The sequence below is a fragment of the Mastigoproctus giganteus genome, chromosome 4 (assembly GCF_048544385.1).
Source record: "Mastigoproctus giganteus isolate SK-2022 chromosome 4, ASM4854438v1, whole genome shotgun sequence".
Classification (NCBI taxonomy): Eukaryota; Metazoa; Arthropoda; class Arachnida; order Uropygi; family Thelyphonidae; genus Mastigoproctus; species Mastigoproctus giganteus.
In genome coordinates this window covers 43,114,977-43,131,805 of record NC_143578.1, presented here as the reverse complement: position 1 = coordinate 43,131,805, position 16,829 = coordinate 43,114,977, and the positions used below count along the sequence as shown (strand labels likewise).

Below are 16,829 nucleotides of genomic sequence, written 5' to 3'. Positions count from 1 at the left end.
CAGAATCTGGTGGTTTTCTATTCTGACCATGTACTTAAATCAGGAGTAAGGGAATATGCACTTTATGTACGGTTTGGCAGACGGCAATGCTCTGGAGGCTCGTCGTTTGTACCACGAAAGGTTCCCAGAATGAAGATGTCCAGACAGGAAAACATTTGAAGGTATCAATCGCCGCCTTTGTGAACATGGAACCTTTACACCTCATGCTGCCGACAGAGGACGACCAAGATCTACAACTCCTGAAGTAGAGGGATGGACCAACTGCCTGGCCTCCATGCTCAACTGATTTAAACCCACTAGATTTCTTCTTGTGGGGCCATTTAAAGTAATTGGTGACTCCGGTAGCTGATGTGGAAACTCTCTGCAATCAAATTGTGGCAAGTTGTGAGACAACACGAAACATGCCAGGAATTTGACATCGTCTTAGAGTCCATGAGACGTCGATGTGAGGCCTGTATTCAGGCAGAAGGTGGACATTTTGAACAATTACTATAAGGTGATGTACATAGACAGACCTTCAAAACTCGGAAAGCAAGCATTTCCGGAACTACGTTGATATAAAATATTTTTATTGTCTACATATGAGGAACTCATTCCTGAAGTAGTTTTGCCATGTATTTTTGAGACACCCTGTATAGCATCAGCCAAAAAAAAAATATATATATATCTAATTTCACCCATCCACTTGCTTCAAATGTTTGAAGCAAGTGGATGGGTGAAAGCCTTGATTCTATTTAAGCTATCAACTTCATCCTAATGGTCAAATGATATTGTCAGTAGTCATTTACATTTCGCCCAACCAAAAGATCAAACACATCATTGAATTCATCCATTTCATTTTACTTCCTTGCACGATTGAAGGAGCTGCGCTGCTACAACAATTTTCTCACAAATAATACAACCGAATACCTGTGATACTTGGTGGAGATTTCAATATTAATATCCAGTTGAAACCTCTGACTGATTTCTGAGTAAATAAATTTGGACTAATGTTCAATATTTCTTGATCTGTATCAACTACTAATCATGGAACAATAGCATTAGTACAGGCATATGATGCAGGAAAGCAAGCTTATATAGCATCAGCCAAAAAAAAAACAAAAAAAAAAAAAAAAACCTTCCCGTTTCACCCATCTGTTCACTTCAAAAGTTTTTCTGGTTCAACCTTGAATTTATTTAAGCTGTTAACTTCCACAATAACAGATGGAAGTTTGTTCCAGCTATCAACCACCTACTGGCTAAAGGCAAATTTTTTGCACATCTATTCTACAACTGCCTTTCCTCAATTTGAATTTGTGACCCCTCGTGTGTGGAATCTGAGCAAGAGAAAGAATCCCATCAGCATTGAACTTGCTCAAACCATTCAAGGCCTTATTCACCTCAATTAGATCACCTCGCAGGTGCCTAGTCTCCAGAAGCTGCAATTTGCAGAACTTAAGCCTTTCTTCATAAGAGCAATGCTTTGTTCCATTCCCAGTCTTGTTGCCCTTCTCTGTACTCATTCTAGCAACTTTACATCCTTCCTAAAATGAGGCTTCCAGACCTGTACGCAGTACTCAAGGTGTGGCTTGACCATTGCCTTATACAAGGGCACAATCACCTCCTTATCCCTGTTAGAGAAATTCCTGTATATCATTGACAAGACACCATGAGCTACTCTTCTGGCCCGTCTGCACTGCTCAGAAAACTTCATGTCTGAGTGCACAATTACCCCCAGGTCCTTTTCATTCTCCACTACCTCGAGTGTAGTACCGCCCAGTTGATACGTTACTCTGGGATTACTGCTACCCATATGCAGTACTTTACATTTATCAATGTTAAACTTCAGTTGCCATCTCTCAGCCCATGTGCCTAACTTTTCTAGATCATGTTGCAGTGGCACCTCTGTAGCCAGGTGGGCAGGAGCAACAGTGCGTAGCACATGCTTCTTTATTAGACTGGGGTTCGAGCCCGTGACCACCAGATGCGGAAAGGTTAGGGAATGACCACTGCATATCCCCGGAGCAATATGGCCTTAGTTGCTAATGCTCCTAAAAACCAAATAACAAACAAACAATCATGTTGCAGTAGCGTGCTGTCATTAACAACCCAGCCAACATTTTTCATTCTCCAATAACCTGAAGTAGTACTACACTGTTAGTATGTTACTCTGGAGTTTCTGCTACCCATATGCAGTACTTTGCATTTGTCAATGTTAAGCTTCAGTTGCCACCTCTCAGCCTGTCTGCCTAACTTTTCTAGATCGTGTTGCATTAGCATTAGTAGAGGCATTTGATGCAAGAAAGCAAGCTTATGCAGCATCAGCCAAAAAATAAAATAAATAAATAAATAAAAAATAACCACTTCCACTTCACCCCTCTGTATACCTGTCCAGCTGAGCCTTAAACTTATTTAGGCTGTCAACTTCCACGACAAGGGATGGAAGTCTGTTCCACCAACCAACCACCCGCTGGCTAAAGGCAAATTTCCGCACATCTATCCTACATCTGTATTTCCTCAATTTGAATTTATGCCCTCTCAGGTGATTATTCTGAGCAAGAGGAAGAATCCCATCGGCATTGAGCATGCTCAAACCATTCAAGACTTTATACACCTCTATCAGATCACCTCGCTGGTGCCTAGTCTCCAGACACTGTAATTTGCAAAACTTAAGCCTTTCTTCGTAAGAGCACCTCTTTATTCCATTCACTAATCTTGTTGCCCTTCTCTGTACTCGTTCCAGCAGCTCTACATCCTTCTTGAAATGAGGCCTCCAGGCCTGTATACAGTACTCTAGGTGTGGCCTGACCATTGCCTTATACAAGGGAATAATCACCTCCTTATTCCTGCCAGAAAAATTCCTATATATAATTGACAATACACCATGAGCTACTCTTGCAGCCCATCTGCACTGCTCAGAGAACTTCATATCTGCCTGCACAACCACCCCAAGGTTCCTTTCATTCTCTACCACTGTCAGTGTAGTACCACAGAGTTGATACGTTGCTCTGGGGTTGCTGTTTCCCATATGTAGTACTTTACATTTGTCAATGTTAAACTTCATTTGGCACCTCTCAGCCCATCTGCTCAACCTTTCCAGATCCTGTTGCAGCATCATAGTGTCAGTAGTGTCCTTGACAACCCTGCCACCCTTCGTATCGCCTGCAAACTTGGACATTAAGCTTGATATACCATCATCAATATCATTTATAAATACAGAAAACAATAATGGATCCAATACTGAACCCTGAGGGACTCCACTAATAACATTAGTCCACGATGAGCAGTGTCCATTGATTACCACTCTGTCTTCTCCCCCTCAACCATCCCTTTATCCATAGCAGCAATTTGCCTCCAATGCCACACTGACAGTAGCGTACTGTCATTAACAACCAACCAACCTTTGTATCATCTACTAACTTAGACATTAAGTCTGATATACCTTCATCAGTATCATTGATAAAAATAGAAAACAATGGTCCCAACACCAAACCCTGGGGGGGCTCCACAAATAACTTTAGTGCATGACGAGCAGTGTCCATTAATTATCACTGTCTTCTCCCATTCAGCTGTCTTTTTTATTCACAGCTGCAACTTGCCCTTAATGCCATACTTCTCCAATTTGTGTAGCAGTCTTCCATGTGCAACAGCATCAAAAGCTTTTCTGAAATTCATGTAGAAGATATCAAAATTATTTTTTGGATCAAGTTCCTTTGTGACCACATCATAGTATCCAATCAAATTGGTCAGACAAGACTTCGTTTAACAAACCCATGCCATGTCCGAACTATAACTGCAGTTTTGTCTAGCTGATCCTTCAATGCTTCTTTAACCAGTGACTCCATTATTTTCCTCAGAATAGAAGTTGAGCTGGCAGGTTTGTAATTACCTGTGTCACTCTTTGAACTCCCTTTGTGAATGGGGATATATTTGCACATCTCCAGTCCGTGAAGACAACCCCTGAATCCAAGGATACTCTCATAATTATGGCTAAGTGTTTGATTTCTTCTTTTGCTGCTTTCTTTAATATAACTGGATCGATCCAGTAGCATAGCCAGGATTTTTTGTCAGCAGGTACAAAAAAAAAGCTTCGATTGCGTAATGCTAAAAAGTGCACAATACCAGATTTTGGCGTCAGGTAGTTCAATGTACCTGCTGACCCTTCCCTGGCTATGCCACCACATAGATTTCATCCACCCTAGGTGCTTTTCTTAGGTTTAAATTCAATAATTTCTCCTCCACTTTTTTCACAGTTATTACAAAATTATTTAGCTCAGTGTTAGAGTTTGATCAACCTCTGTCTTCCACATTCCTACAGAATACCTCGCGTGAATGTCGATGCAAAATACTGGTTCTTTGTCAGCTATCTGAGCAGTATCATCAACAGTTGAACTATTGATATCAAGTCGGCCAATCTGATTCATTCCCTTCCTTCGACAATTTACATTATGTAAAGTAGTTTTCGCTGTTTTTCTTTGCATCCTTTGCCAAAGATTTCTTGTAATCTGCCTTCACTTGCCTAACCTCCTTTGTGACTTGATTACAGACTAGCTTATATCTACCATAGGCTTCTGTGTCACCTGATAATTTATATGCATCCCATGCATTTTTCTTCTTTACCATGAGTCTCATTAGTTCATCTGACATCAATTTATTCCTAAACCTTGAGCATTATTTCATAGTTGGTATGAAAAGCCTAATAGCTTTCAAAGATTAATTCCTTCAATGCTTCCCAATTAGAATTTGCTGTTGGTAACACAATCAGTTGGTCCCATTGTATACAATTAAAATAAAAAATAAAAAAAACTCTGAGACCACTGTAGTCACCAGGTGCACTATAGCCCTGGCAGCTTATGCGTCCCCAAACCACCATAACACACACACACACACACACACACACACACACACACACACACACACACACACACACACACACACACACACACACACACACACCTTTATGTAAACAACAATCCTTCCCTTTACCCCTGATATTAGTTGCATGTTTAAGTAAATCCCACATCGGTACACTGTGTTCACTGCCCCTAGAGGTTCCTTTATCTGAAGATTCTTAATGCAAACAATCACTGCTGATAATCAGATGAAGAGTATCATTCCCTCTCGTTGCCTCTCAAACATGCTGCTGTAGAAAACAGACATAAATCCAAAAAACTCTAGTGAGTGACCAATCCACAAGTTCCAGTTAATATCTGGGAAGTTAAAAATCCCCCATTGTAAGATATTCCGATTTACTGGCCCACTCTATTTCTCTGTATAGTTGTGCGTTATATTTATCAGAGTTATTAGGCCTATAAAACACACTCCTACACTCATTTTTGCTTTCCCAGTACATACGTTACACCAAACTGAGTAAATATTGCACTGTCCACCCAACTAGATGCGCTGTCTAGCTGACATCTAGATGCACTGCCTTAGAATTTGTTTCCTAACTAACAACATAATCCCTCCTCTCTTCTTATCCTTTCTGTATACTTTGTATGCTCCAAATTCCAATTCTGGATTCCTTATAAATGTATGACACCATATCTGTGATATTCCAGCAATACCTGCCTTTATCTTTATCAATAAGTATCTTGATCAGCACTTCAAATTCATCAAGTTTATTTACTATACTCCTAGCATTGGTGTGCATGCACCTGTTCTTATTCTTAATTACCTAAACATAGAGCCCATGCATTTACTTGTTCCATGATGGCTCCCAGCAGTTCTTTAAATCCCCAGCACCTTGCTTTCCAGCTTCTGAACATTGCAATAGAAGCCCTGTAAGAATCGTTTCACCTCTGACTATGGCTACTGTTAATCTATTAGTTTGTGAAACCCCCTGAAGCTATCAGTTTTTCAACCGAACACTGTCTCGATAGCTTCAGCAGATATTCTTTCACCCTTTCTAATTAAGTGTAAACCATCCCTGTAGAAGTCTCTCGTATTAACAAGCACAACCATAATGTGAAAAATTCTACTCCATAAGCCTTGCACAATCTATTCAGGGTTGAATTGATTGACAAGGCTCTCATTTTATACTCCCTCCTATTGTCTGGGGCGCCTCTGTAGCCAGGTGGGAAGGAGTAGCAGTGCATAGCACACGCGTCTTGATTAGACCGGGGTTTGAGCCAGTCACCACCAAATATGGAGGATGCGGAAAGGTCAGGGAATGACCACCGCATATCCCGGAGCAATATGGCCTTAGTTGCTAATGCTCCTAAAAACCAAATAACAACAACAATAACAAACCTATTGTCTGGCCAGAATTGCAGGCACTTTCAACTCTGACTCGTGACTTTTTTCAATGTTTCCCTGTACTTGTTAACTAAGTCTGCAAATCTCCTACTCTTAATATCATTATTACCAACATGTATAACAATATCACCTTTTGTTCCCTTAAAAGATATCTGTTCTACAACGTCATCAACTTTTGCCCTGGCAGACATATCCTAGTCCTATTCCACTTATCCTCTTTGCATAATATATTTTTTGTATCCATGACAGTTAAGTCACTAACAATTGCTAGCTCCTATGGGACCAGCACATTCCGCCTTGAAGATTGCCGCTGTGTTGCTTGATGCACAAGAGTGATGCACATATTAATGACTTTCTTTCATTGACTAAAAATTCTATCCATAGTTTTGCTGTTGATAGCACAGTGCAATGTGCTGACGATAGCACATTGCAAGTCCACCTTCCAGTTTGAGAAACCTTATACTGCACAAACAGCTTCAACTTCTGAAATATCCACTACCAATTCTCCAGTGAGGCAAAGATAATTTAGTTGATTTCAGTCCTTTTAAAACTCAGTCCTACATTGTATTTTGCATAAAGGATTTTCCTGTGCTTATCTTCAATGATACTCTGATTTCTAGGCAAGATCATATATCTCTGTTGGGGATTACCCCGACATAAGCACATTAGAAATATTGATTCCTCTTCACCTAAAACTCTGTGTATTCTCTTTTGCTCTTGGCATTACTTTTCTTCCAAACAGTTGTTCACTCTATACAAATCACAAATCCGCCCTACCATAGAATATTGTTCCCACAACTGAGGTGGTTCCCTAAAATCTCTCTCAGGCTTCTACATTCCATTGAAAAGAGGGCATTTGGGTTAATTAATGACGCATCTCTAACAAAGCATCTTCATTCTCTGTCTTATCGACATTCTGTTTCTGCTGCATGCTCTTTCTGTAGATACTTCTATGGGCACTGTTCTTCTGAATTGTGTTCGGTAATTCCCGCTCCCTTTTCCAAACTAGTCCGATCATGTGCTGCAACCAGTCAGCATCTTTTTACTGTCCAACTTCAAACTCACAGAACCAACTTTTCTTCTTCCTTATTTATTCCTTCAACCACCATTTTTTGAACAACTCCTTTTATACATATTTCCTGAAAATTACAATTTACAGAAATTCAAGTCTAATGTTAACAAGTATTTTCTTTCATCTTCTCAACTGTTAACCCATGCATGGTACTTATCTGTTCTAATACTTCACATGCTTGGGATTTTTATTAAAAAAAATTTTTTAAAATACACACATTTACCATTATATTCACACCACCATCTCAGCATTGATGAAAACTTTCCTTTTAGGGTAATGAGTAAAATAACTGTGCAGTATCTGTGACTTAAGTTGTTTAGGCACCTCCGTAGCCAGGTGGGAAGGAGCAGCAGTGCGTAGCACTTCTGCTCCTTCTTGATTAGACTGGGGTTCGAGCCCGTCACCACCAAATACGGAGGATGCAGAAAGGTCAGGGAATGACCGGCACATATCTGGAGCAATATGGCCTTAGTTGCTAATGCTCCTAAAAACCAAATAACAATTTAAGTTGTTTTATCCAAAATCATATTGTCTAATTTTTCTGAAATATCATTATTGCTTTTTTCATCAGAAAGCTTTCTGGTGAGAAACACCAGAACGTTTTATTCTATATATCGGGTTATGTTACTCAAAATGGTTATTGCCTGCAGAATGGTTTCCATGGAAGTTTTACAAGTGTTAGCTGGCAAAATACTGCTTGATTTACAGTTAGTATTTAGAGACCTGTACTTTTATTTGAGAAGAGGTATAAAATCTGAGTTTGATGGACATTGAAATTAACAGTTTAAATTACTTAAAAATGAAGAGAAGAGGATTTAAGATCTCCTTTTACATAAATGGCAGTGGAATTGTTTGAAGAAAGGTAGAATAACATTCACATTTTTCTCTTATGTGTTAATGGTGTAAATTATATTAAACTGATCTGGTTAGTACTTAATCTACATTGTACATTCTTATTAACAGGTCATGGATCATTTTTTGCTAAACTGCATCGCCGACCAGGCTAGCCAGGTGGGTAAAGTGCCTGCCTGGCAACCCAAAGGTCGCGGGTTCGATTCCCGCCTCGGGCTTGGATCAAAGTACTGCAAAAACCTTGGGAGGTGTATTATGGCCACAGAAGCCTATGCGCCAACAACTACCAAAAAATAAATAATAATAATAATAAACTGCATCGTCTTGGAATCATAGAAAGATGCAACTCTATGTGTAGTGATCTAGAAACATGGGAACATGTTTTTAGAATTTACATTTGAAATTACTAAATAATGTTGTTAATCTTGCTTGTTTGGTGAATGGGATTGAACCGTTGCTTGTTAAAACAAGAAAATTATTGCCTTTCAAAATTTTGCGAATTCAGTTTTCACAAGAAGGCGTATTCTTTTGCAATTAGAAGAGTTAAGATTAAACAATGGATGAATTAGTATTAGTATTAACAATGACCACATGGTGCAAGGACACCTATGACTTATGCCAAAAATATACCAGCCAAAAAATTAAAAATAAAAATGAAATAAAAAATAATAAATAATTAATAAGAGAAAAGGAAATAGCCAACCTATGCATTTCTCTCCTCCCGTAGGTAATTATCCAGTTGACCTTTCATGTAGTCAACTTATTCCAGTAATTTATAACTTGCCGGCTAAAATAAAACTTCATGCAATCCAGTCTAAACATCTCCCCCTCCATAACTTGAAATTATGGCCCCTAGTTCTAGAATAATTTATAACCATGAAAATTTCATCATCATTCATTTTACTTATGCCTCTCAGAGCCCTGAACACCTCAGTCAAGTCTCCTCTAAGGTGTCTAGTTTCCAAGCTTTCCAACCCACATATTTGAAGGCTTTCCTCATATGGATGCCCTTTTTGCTATCTCACCAGGTGAGTCTTTGGACCCTTTCAAGAAGCACAATGTCTTTCTTTAGGTGCAGTCTCCATACTTGGGTTTGATTACGGACTGTACCTAAAGAAAGTGGTCTAACAATAGCCTTATATAATGGGATTATGACGTCTTTATCTCTACTAGCAAATGTTCGACAAATCATCGATAGGACGCCATGGGCCTTCCTTGCAACCTGTCAACAATGCTCGGAGAACTTCATGTTTGACCGTATCATAACACCCAAGTCTCTTTCCTCCACTACAGGCTTTAGTTCAACTCCACCAAGTGTATAAGTTATTTTGGGGTGACTGTTCCCAGGTGTAATACTTTATAGTTTGCTGGATTAAAGCATAGCTGCCATTTTTCTGACCATCCCTGAAGTCTATCTAAGTCATTCTGAAGAAGCTCTGCTTGGCGGTGATCATTAACCACTCTACCAATCTTTACATCATCTGCAAATTTAGACATTAAGCCCTCTATCCCTTGGTCAACTGTACCCTTTTATTTACATGTAATAGAAAAATTTCCTTGCAGAAGTGGACAGGATGTTGGGACTCTTTCCTCCATTGGTGGATGTTCTCTTCTGCTCCTTCCAACACTGTTGGCAAGAAGCCCTAATTGTAATTTTTCTTGGGTTTGATCCTGCAATATCACTTTCTTCCAGCTTGGTTTTGCTAATTAATATGGCTATTACTGTGGGTTTCTGCTATGTGTTATAGCAATGCAATGATTAGTCTCTGGGATGTGATGCTCATCTGTGGACAATGTCTCTCAGGCAGCAGTTTCTGTTGTAACTACCAGTCTTGATTGATTATATTGAATGGCTGCTTCTAATTGATTGTGTTTGAATCCATACTTGATATTGACTTTGTGCACGTTGATTCTGTGCAGTTCCTTATACTGTGCTGCTAATAGATTAATCTCAATTGTATTTATGCAGCTTGTTGTGCTGCTTTTGAATTTATTTTGTGACAAATTTATAGTTGGTGATGCTGTAGCTTCGCTATAATCGTACTCAACTTGATTTTACATGTACAGTTTGTGCTACTGTAACTGTTGCTGTGCAGTTCCTTGTGCTGCCCAGCTATTGGAATGACTTTTGTATTTTATTTATCCTGCTTGTCCAGCTCATTGTGCTGTGGCTACTTTCGGGGCAAACGTTACGAAGTATACTTAGTTTGTCGTCAGTAATCATACTTCTTGTGCTACAGTGGAATCAGAAGAATGTGTTGCCTTGCTGTGCAGTTCCTTGTGCTGTGCAGCTGTTGGAGTACCTTCAGTATTCTGTTTGTCCTGCTTGTCCAACTCGTTGTGCTGTTGCTGAGTTCGGGATGACATTGTAAAGTATGGTTGGTTTGTCATGTTGGTTTGTCGTACTACTTGAATTCATTGATGTTGTACAGTGTATTTATGTATGTAAAATATTGTCGATAATTGTATATTGTACCATGTCTGTAATATGTATAGCAGATTTGCCAGAGTTTTTAACTAGGGGTGGGGGCTACTTTACTCAATAAATGAAAAAATATATCTAATTTCCCTGCTTTAAAAACATAGCATCTTATTATGCTAGTAATGCTAAACAAAATTCCTACTTTTAATCTAATGAGATTAAAAGTTAGTACTTTTGACTTGGATAATAATTTAGCATGAGACTTTAGTCACTTATTATTAAACTAGTTACAATGATACAGTATGATGATATTATAATGTACTTGATAATTATGAAGGGCAGTGAAAAAGTATGATATTCGAGGTATGTAATGATACTGTCCCATATTACATGATGATCGGAAATGAATAGTGCATAAGATTAAAAATTATAAATAAACAGAATACTTGTGTGCAGCAATATAACAATAAGCATACAGTTAACAAGCATAAGAAAAGAGATAGTAGTTCAAATTATCCATAATTCCTTTTTTATATGTTTGCTAAGGTGGAGTGATGATATAGGTTCAGGTCATTAAGTGATGATTCTGTCTATATGTGATTAGGATAACTTGCCAGTATAAGTTTGATGTAAGTAGGTCTAAAGAGGTTTCAATTGCAGTGATTGAAATATTCCTTTCAAGGCTGATGTAAAGCTGAAGCAAATGATACTCTATGCAGTCCAGTGTTTCAGGAATTTTTGATGGATCTTTCCCAAATTATCTGAAAAGGTAAAATCTGGTAGGAATTCTACAGGCATCCCTCACTTAACAGTTTTAAATTTGAGCTGTAAAAGTAGAGCACTAATGAATCCACATTAAATGGGAGAGATTTTTTCTAGGATGTAATCTAACTAATTTTAATTGATTGGCATGATCAGCATTTCTGACTGATTTGAAGATATCATTTCCCTATTTAACCATATGAAATGTAGCAGAAACATTTAAATCTTTAAATGTGAACGATGCAATTTAACTTTGTGCAATAAAACATAAATAGGATATGCTCAAGAAAATACAAGAAAACTTACCTTGGATTTACGGAACCTTGTATGTCAGGTCATTCAAAACCACTAAATATAGTGTAAATCTAGTGCCCTCTCAAATCCAGTCTTTTTTAAATGCCCAGTTTAGTTTGCAATGACAAGTTTTTCCAGTAGCTTTTCACCTTCAATATTAGCACTAATTGACTCATCTCTTTGAGGCCATTTAAAAAAAAAGAGAAGTTAAAACTACTTACATTGTAAACTAAAATCAATCATCAATCTTTTTAAAATAATTGCATAAGTTAGTATAAGGATGTGGTTGGAATGTAGCAACCTGATACAGTACTTTTCTTAATATTTAAAAATAGCAAAACTACAAGAGATGTTCAATAAATTATCTACCTAAGGTACTTCCCATAGTTATATTTCAGTGATTCATGGTTTATCATGTTCCTACATATCTCAACTTGAATCATACTAATTTTGATCTCACTATGTTTTTAGGTTGTGCTGCTGTAACAGAAAAAAAGAAGACACCTGTATCAAATTATGCATTTGCTGAGATTGGAGCACTGTTTAGTCATCAAGTTTCTCACCAAAGAAGGAAATGGGCCAAAGGCCATTCATGAAAGGATGATGGCTGTGTATGGCAACAGTGCACCTTCAGAGTACCAGGTGAAATTCTGGTCAAAAAAATTCAAGTGGGGTAGAGAGTCTATCGAAGATGATCCACGTCCAGAAAGGTTTGTGACAGTGACCACTCAGAAATGTGCCAAGCTCTGGAAACCCTTGTGCTGAATGACAGGCATTTAAAGGTGTCCCAAATCTCTAGGGAATGTGACATAGTAATAGTAATCGTGGCATGTGATGCAAGAAAGCAAATGTATGAGCTTATATAGCATCAGCCAAAAAAAAAATAATTCACACAACCATTCCCTCTAAATGTTTGTCCAGTTCCTCCTTAAATTTATTAACCTATCAACTTCCGTAATGACAGATGGAATCTTGTTCCAGCAATTAACCACCCGCTGGCTAAAGGCAAATATCCACACATCTATTCTATAGCTGTCTTTCCTCAATTTGAATTTATGCCCTCTTAGGTTCGTAATCTGAACAAGTGGAAGAATCTCATCATCAGAATTCAGTGTGCTCAACCCATTCAAGGCCTTATACACCTCAATCAGATCACCTTGCAGGTGCCTAGTCTCCACCCGCTGCAATTTGCAGCACTTAAGCCTCTCTTGGTAAGAGGATCCCTTCATTCCCCTCACCAGTCTTGTTGCCCTTCTCTGTACATGCTCAAGCAAATCTACATCCTTCCTAAAATGAGGCCTCCAGACCTGTATGCAGCACTCAAGGTGTGGCCTGACCATTGCCTTATACAGAGGAACAATCACCTTCTTTTCCCTGCTAACAAAATTCCTGTATATCAGTGACAAAATCCTATGACCTGCTCTGGCAGCCTGTCTGCATTGCTCAGAAAACTTCATATCTGACTGCACAATTACTCCCAGGTCTTTTTCATTTTCTACCACCCTAAGTGTAATACCACACAGTTGGTACGTTCCTCTGGGGTTACTTCTACGCATATGCAGTACTTTGCATTTGTCAAGGTTAAACTTCAGTTGTCACTTCTCAGCCCATCTTCCCAAATTATCTAGATCCTGTTGCAGTAGCACACTGCCATTACTGTCATTAACAACCCTGCCAACCTTTGTATCATCTGCAAACTTCGACACTAAGCCTGATATACCTTCATCAATATCTGAGGAAACAGTTATAACCATCCTCCATGAACATTTAGGGATGGCTAAAGTTAGTGCAAGGTGGGTCCCCATATTTCTGATCCCTGTGCGGGAGCAATTGAGAGTATGGTGTTGTGAGGAGAATTTAGAGTTTTATGGAAGGAATCCTGAAACTCATCTCCAGAATTGTTATGGGTGATAAAACATGGGTTCATCCCTGGGATCCCAAGACCAAGCAAGAATCAATGCAGTGGAAGCATGAGGGTTCTCCCCATACAAAAATTTCGGGCACAACCTTCAGCTAGCAAGATTATGGCCACCATTTTTTGGGATGCTGAGGGAATTTTGTACATTCACTACTTGGAACAAAAGCAGACAGTCACTGGAGAGTCATATGCATTCCTACTGCACAACCTAAGGGATATCATAAAGGGAAAACTTTCCAGATGTGTGCTGCTTCCTCAGGACCAGGGGTGGCTCGTTGGTAGGTATCATGGAACTGTAGCATTCCCATTTTTTTAAATCTAAATATACAGTCAATGGAGTTATATGAAATTTTGTGAAGAACAATTCAATGCAATGAATATTTTTATTAACAGGTCCCACATATAGTATACTCATCTTCTATTTCCAATAATAATTTCAATAAAAAACGAATAAAAACACAAAATCATTTTCAAATTTGAAGTTTAATCATAGGTGGAACTGTGCACTACACAGTTCCACATTTTGGCCCCAGTGATTGAGTCAATGCCTAGTTGGTAGGTTTGCAATACGCGTTTTTTAGATGTGATAAAAATGAGTCAAAGGAACTGCAGAGTGAGCAGTGCCGATTTGAACAGTGCACCAAACTTTAATGAAAAAGTTACTAATCTATTTTCAACAAATAAAAACCGAAAAATGGATTTTATTTTTAAATAAAATTTCAAGATTACTCAAGTCTGTTAATGATAAGTGTCCAGTTAATGTTTTGTAGTATTTTTAACTTGCTCATTATTATTATGACCATCAATGTCTACATGTCTTATAATCAAGGCAATTTAATGTAACTTTAAGAAGCAGCACCTCCATACATCAGAGTCATGAGCCACCACTGCTCAGGACATTGCACCAGTGCACAGGTCACATGCTGTTGCTGCTCTGTTGCTTTGAGAGACTGTGACTTTACAGAACTTACCCATCCACCTTACAGGTGGGATCTGGCCCCCAGCGACTATTTCGACACCTTAAGAAAAATGTACTTGGATGTCTCTTTGCTGATGATGATGAACTGAAGTCTGCTGTTTCTGTGTTCTTTGATGGACAGGCCAAAGAATTTTGTCTGTTATTTCTTCATTGCCAACAAATTGAAATAAGTGTATTGAAGTTCAGGGGAGTTACATTGAAAAATAAAACCAGATTTTTGCCACTGTCTCATTTCCTTCATAGGTAGGTAGATAATTTATTGAATGTGCCTTGTACATTTTTGCCATAAAATTTTAACTTTTTAAAATTCTGCAGATTTTTACTTCTTTTCAATAACAATTTGACTTCAGACTAGTTACATCTAGATTTACCATACTTTTTTTTACTATAAATACATAAATATACTATATTACACTCTTAATGATCCATGAATGGTCCTATTAATTCTGTTGAAATAAGCCTGAAAATGACCTGAACTAACAGAGGTTACCTTTGAGAACAGTAATGGTGTCTGTTCTGCATAGTTTTCTATCTCCAAAATAATATTTTCAATGGTGAGTGATCCTGTCTTTTTGACTTGTTTTGATCCCTTTTCTGTCTTGCCATTGTAACATAGTTTTAATCCATTCTTTTTTTTGCCAAAGAAATAACAGAATTAAATTGTTGCTATTAAATTTGAATTTTTTAAAAATTCTGAAAAATTAATTATTTTTGTTAATGACTGTCAGATCTAGTTGCATATAGCTTTATTATATATATTTGTTTTCGTGGTTCTGTGCTAATTAACAATGTTCTTCCAAAGGATGTCAAAGAAGTAAGATGTAATATTTAAGAATGCATTTAAGAATCTTGCAATTTAAGAATTGCAAGATTTTCTGTGTATTATAAAATCCAGAAAAGGTAGCATGCTTACCTTGTGGACTGGATTTACATGTGATTTTCCAATTTCAAGTGACAGGAAATGCAATATAATCAGTTATTTGTAAACAAATAAGCATAGGTACAATGTGCAGTGCATAGAAAGAAATACAAAAAGGGTGTGTCATTCCAGAATGAGGGTGTAGTGTTTTATATGCTGAATGTTTATTTGTATTGCGTATCATAGAATGTAATCTTCCTCTGAGCTGTGGTAATCATGAGGGCATATTGTTCAGAAACATGTTTCCCAGTAGTGAAATATCAAAAAAAAAAAAAAATAAATAAGGATATGGAAGAACAAAAACAGCAGGCATTGTTACTGGAATTGCACAGAGTTAGAAAGAAGAGATAATGACAACTTTGAAAATTTTGCCATTTTCAATTGCTACACAAAATAATTCCAATCTATATGCTATTGTGATCTTTCCTAAAAAAAAATGACAACATCAAATCAAAAGCAGCTTGCTCTCAGTGCCAGTATTGGAAGGCGACTGTACACAGTAATAATATTGAGGTCTTTTGAGTAACCTGAGAGCACATGAGTATTCCTTTAGAATACTGTCTGGCACTTCGCCAATACATAAAAGGAGTTCTAAGAGTGAAGTTGGTAGCTACAGACCGGTTAGTCTGACTTCAGTGGTAGGAAAAATCTTAGAGGCAATGAATAAGAGTGCAATCAAGGAACATTTAGATAGATATGGCATTCTGAAGGATACACAGTATGGCTTTGTTAAAGGAAAATCATGTTTAACTAACTTGGTAGGCTATTTTGACACAGTTACTCATGAGCTGGATTTAGGGAACAAATTTTTACATACTTTATTTGGATTTTAGCAAAGCATTTGACTGATTCCCTCATGAGAGGTTACTGTATAAGCTGGAACATGTTGGTATTACTGGAAAGATTCTAAGATGGATTGTTGGGTGGCTGCAGTGCAAAAGACAGAGGGTTTTGATTAATATTAATAATGTTAACCATCCCCTTATCCATAGCAGCAATTTGCCTCCAATGCCACACTGCTCCAATTTGTGCAGCAGTCTTCCATGTGCAACAGTATCAAAAGCCTTTCTAAGATCCAAATATATAATATCAAAGTTATTCCCTGCATCCAGTTCTTTTGTGACTACATCATAGTATCCAATCAAATTGGTCAGGCAAGACCTGCCCTTAACAAAACCATGCTGCATCTGAGCTATAACTGAATTCTTGTCTAGATGATCCTGCAGTGCTTCTTTAACCAGTGCCTCCATTAATTTACCTGGAACAGAAGTTAAACTAACAGGTCTATAATTACTTGTGTCAGCCTTTGATCCTCCTTTGTGAATTGGGGTTACATTTGCACATCTCCAGTCTATGGGTACCTCCCCTGAGTCC

General features: G+C 38.0%; 1 protein-coding gene across 4 annotated transcripts in view; it reads left to right on the top strand.

Annotated features, from left to right (window-relative positions):
• Positions 1–16,829, top strand: part of mlt (tubulin folding cofactor E like protein mlt) — a 100,632-nt gene that overhangs the window by 16,657 nt on the left and 67,146 nt on the right. The window contains exon 1 of one of the 4 annotated variants that reach the window (XM_090372681.1): positions 10,190–10,534. The exons of the other annotated variants lie outside the window; for them this stretch is intronic. The gene's annotated coding sequence lies outside the window, so the exon portion shown is untranslated. Of the gene's footprint in view, positions 1–10,189; positions 10,535–16,829 lie in introns of those variants that run through there. 4 annotated transcript variants of the gene reach the window in all.